Raw genomic sequence first — 5,299 nt, forward strand, 5'->3', positions numbered from 1 at the left:
TATATGGCTGCAGTTCATAATGTTTAATGGAGTTTTTAATAATTACAGCAGATCCTACATGAGCTCCACCATCGGAATGATTGGCATAATATGTCACATAATTGGGTATTTTAACTACAGTTCTCTCAGTGCTGTGACTTTCAGAAATCAAAAGTATATCAATCTTGTGCATTTTCAGAAAAATAATAAGCTCCTGTATACGATGTAAAAGTCCGTTTGAGTTCCAAGCTGCTATGATAATTGTATGAGCCATTAGTGTGCAATCTTGTTGATAACAGTTGTGAGCATTGTTAAGATCGTGCTGTTCTGATTAAGTAGATGATTGAACATGTCTCTGAATTGGTTAAGGAAGCTGCTCAAGATGTCTGTTAAATGTTCGTTCTCATTGTGTGTTGACTGCCTGTTGGGATTATTTTGTACTATTGCAGAATAAGTCGGCTTTGTGTCCGGATGATGATTTTGGAATGTTGTATTAATGGTTGGCGTTTGGTCTACTGTTTCTTGATTTTGTTGGTGGATTTGAGGTGGACCCCTATTGTTGGTTTTCTTGTTAATTAAATCTCGGTACACAAAAAAGCCCTTAAAATTGGCAGGGTGGCCTCCATTACATAAAGCACATTTGGCGGGAGTGTTACGTGGCTTCTGGCAGGTTTTTGATTCATGTCCACGCCCACATCTTACACAGTTGAAAGGTTTTGTGCAGTATGTTTTTGAATGTCCATACCTCTGGCATCTCATACACTGAACTATTTCATTCTTCGGTCTAGGAGGCTCAACCGTTATTCTTGTGTGGTGTAAATATTGTATATCAAATATTTCCTTATTATAAGTTTGAGGCTGCAAGTCTACAAATAATAAGGGTAGAGGTGCTTTACTTACTCTGTGTGTGACGTTGACTATATTTCTAACTTTGTGTCGCTTATATTGTAATTCATGTTGTATATCAATGTATGAAATGAAAAGAAATATAAAATATAGAAATACGTACATAAATTTTACTATTACTACGACTACTACTACTACTACTACTACTACTACTACTACTATCGGTTTACAGCGTTCTCCGACGCCTTCCGACTCCTAACCGCCATTCTTCTCTGTTTAACCATAGACCTGGAGGGATTTCTCTTTCCTCTAGTTCTTTTTCAATTCCCCTCCTCCAGCTTCTTCTCGGCCTTCCTCTTTTTCTTCTCCCTTGTGGTGTCCATGCCAAAATCTGTTTAGGGATCCTGTCATCTGGCATTCTTTGTACATGGCCGTACCATACCAGTTGTTTTTTAGCCGTACATAAATTTTAAGAAAGTAAATATTTTAAGAAGCCTTTAACATTTAACAAAAGAAAAATATAAAATAGAAGTTAGTTAACTAAAAAGAAGTACATAAGAAATAATAGTAAAATTTATACGAAATAAATTAGCTACAATAGGCTTCTATGTAAATACATTTCTCAAACAGGAATTACTTTTATCTCCAACAGTAATCAAAATATTCCAATGTCGAATCAAATATGAAATTAAAAACTGGAAGAATAAACGTCGTGTAATGAATAGACCACTAAATAATATAGAAATTTCTTTTTCTTCTCATTTTTTTGTAGACACGACTCTGTTTTTTGTATATTTTTTAATGTGCCTCCAGTAAGTTGTTGTTCCATCTTTTTCGTGGTATTTTTGTCCTCTCTACGTCAGGTCGTTTTTCTGTCGCGTATGTCATTATTGGTCCGATGACTATTTAGTAAATTCTGCCTTTTATTTCTTTCCCGATATTTTTATTACTCCATGCAAATTGATTGTTTCATTCAGGCAAACTGCGGCTCTGTTTGCTCTATTTACTTGATTTCCACTTTTATTTCGAGTTTTCCGTAGTTTTCCATAATAGAGTTTTTCGAGTTTTAACTCCATCACTTGTTGTACTATATGGCCATCCTGCTCTAATTTAAAGCTTAGTAGATTTGCTGCCATGATCATGAATTTTGTTTTTTTTATGGGGAAATTAACAGCATACATTGTTAGTGTTGAAAAATTCTCGAGAATGAAAAATCAGAAATTATTCTCGAGAATATTCTCGAGAATATTCTCGATATGGAGAATTTTCTGAGAATGAATCCTACGATGTATTTAGGGATATTGTTGAAGATGAAATAGGGTATTAAAAATCATGAAATTATATACAAAATTATGAGACTAAACAACAGTGTTCTTTATATATAAACAAAATACAAAAACAACAGAGAACACAAAATTTATTTGATAAAAAAATGAAAGTTTCTTCTTAACAACAAATAATGCTAGAAATGAATGTGGCGATTTAATCAGAAAAACATGAGGTCTCAGGTTCAGAATCTATTTCTATCATTAGCTCATCCTGGTCATCTACATTCTGCATTTCAATGTACTGATGAGAAGTTGTGAGATTTTATTTTTCACGAGTCTTCAGGTCAGTCATGGATTGGTCTACGAAAGGGGAATTTAGACGGGCTAGTTTTTGAAGCAATATATATGTTGCCGAAAATATATATTTGGGATGTTTCTGGCAACATTACAACCATCTAATGAAAATATCGCCGTTTGGCTGAGCCATGTGGCCGAAATTTTACTTGTATTTGAACACTATTGCAGTGTCTGATGCGTTGCCGATAAAGTCGAACTGCTGTGGAAAATTTTGTATGTTGCTCTGTATTTCCTCTTTATTTCCTGTACTCTGTTGAAATTTAATTTGGTTTTGTCAAAACATACAAAGAAATGATGAATACGTGGTCAAATGAAATCACAATAAGGTTTATTAATGCAGTACATTTACGTCCAGAGTTGTGGAACTTGGCATACTTCTGGAACGATGAGACGAGTAGTGCATTCTGAATAAATACATTAAACTAAAACTGTTAGTATATATTAAAAAACAATTGCTAATCTTGTTGAGATTGGTGTTGCATTTCTTATGTTTGATATTTCTTCTCTATTCTTGGCCCTGTCATTATTTATTAATAGTTCGAAATCACTTTTTAACATTCTTGTAAAATTCTTAAACAAATAATTGTCTAGCATTATTTCCACAGTTAAATTACTCTTTGTTTCGCGTTTACTTAGAAAAGCCGTATACACATTTTCCGTTTTTCATTTTCCCTTTTTATGTATCGTCTTTGCACGATTAAGGACGCAGCAACTCTTAAGAAAATATTCTCTTCTTACATCACTATACATTGTAAATCATCTTCACTTTAAGAGATTATTATTGCATCGCCTGCATAGCAGATTATTTTAAGTTGTTTTTCTCCCATTTGCTATCCTTTTTCTTACTTTTTTTATTATTTCATCCATGATCGGATTAAATCATCCATGATCGGATAAAACAGCAACGAAATCCCACTGTCTTATCCCATTGCCAGGCAAATATAAAATATAGAAATACAAGTAGAACCAGTATTATAAATAATAAATATAATGAAAGAGCGATTAAAAACCACGATTAAGCGAACCGGGAAATATTAAGGAGGAACCGATAACGGATGGATTTGACAAGAATAATAACAAAGCTATTTTACAATCGTAATAATACGGTGAAACAATTTGACGCAACTGTAAAAACGCTCTTTGAGAGACCCATTGGTCAGAGAAGAAGAGAAAGACCCAGAACTAGGCCTCTTAAAAACACGAAAGAATATACCCTATTCCATATATTATATATATTCTATATATTATATCTTACGGAGTACCACAGGGAACAGCCTTGGGACCAATTCTCTTCAATATTTATATCAATGATCTATTCAGACTGAATGTAACAGGTAAGATAATAAGTTTTGCAGATGACACAGCTATTTTCTATGATGCATATACATGGAATAATTTAAAACAAAAAGCTGAAACAGATTTTGCTACAATTCAGAAATGGTTTCAGTTTAATAAACTTACCTTAAATATAGAAAAAACAAAATATATACCATTTACATCATATGTTAATAACCTCCCAAATCTTTGCTCATTAAAAATTGATGCAAAAAATGAAATTCCACATACATACGAGATTAAATATCTAGGTATAATAATTGATAAACATTTACGATGGAACACCCAAGCAAATAATATAGTAAATAAATTAAGAGGACTCTTATCAAGATTTAAATTTTTAAAACAATTTTTAGGAATAACTCATTTGCGAATTCTTTATTATGCACTTATACAATCTCAACTTACATATGGCCTTTTAGGATGGGGTGGAATACGCAATAATTACTTACATTCTATAAATATTATTCAGAAATGGCTAATTAGAATAATTATATACGGGAAAAATTTAAGATATTCTAGTGAGCTGTTATATAATGAAAGTAAATTTTTAAATGTACGTAAATTATTCTGTTATAAAGCCCTTATACATATACATGAAAAAAAGATAATATTAAATTTTAACAGTCATGCCCACCAAACTAGATATATAAAACATAATACAATTCTACCAAAATGTAATAAATCCATCCTTCAAAGATATGTTGGTTACATAGGGCCCAAATTGTACAATTTGCTGCCGGATAATTTAAAACAATTTAAAAATTATAAAAAACATAGGTATAAATATGAAATTAAACAATGGATTGGGAACAAATCAACAGAATTCTACGAAGAACTTATTAATGGACAATAATTGTAATACGAGTAAATAAACTTAAATAAGAAATAAAAAATTGTATCGAAAATAAAAATTGTCTAAATAATAAAAATCTAAATAGATTTTTATTATCAACTGCGACATTTCTTGAATTATTGATGGCCACATTTATATCACACATTATATTAAAATTATTATATTTTTATTTTTTCTTGATTAATGTTAGAGTTTTTAGTATTTTTATAAATTTTCATATAACTCTATACATTTATACATTTGTTAAATATTTTTTGTGTTTGTTTATATTTGTAAATTAGTATATTATATTTTTAAGTCTCACGCACAAAGGGTGCTACTTTTGTATGTATATTAGTAATATATATATATATATATATATATATATATATATATATATATATATATATATATATATACAGGGTAGCTCAACTTTAGTGAGTTATTTATGTTTATTTAGGTAGTACTTATTATGCTTTTTATTTTTTTTTGTAAATATTTATTGTTATTCCTAAATAAACATTATTATTATTAAATTCCACGAACATACGTCTGTTGTGGATTATCTCGACAACGAATATTTTACTGTGCAAATTATGAAGAACGAAAGTAAATTGCAAAATAGATTATTGTTTATTGGAACAATTATTAGACAGGTGAACAGGGAAAGTGTACTTTT

The sequence above is a fragment of the Diabrotica virgifera genome, chromosome 1, assembly GCF_917563875.1.
Source record: "Diabrotica virgifera virgifera chromosome 1, PGI_DIABVI_V3a".
Taxonomy (NCBI): Eukaryota; Metazoa; Arthropoda; class Insecta; order Coleoptera; family Chrysomelidae; genus Diabrotica; species Diabrotica virgifera.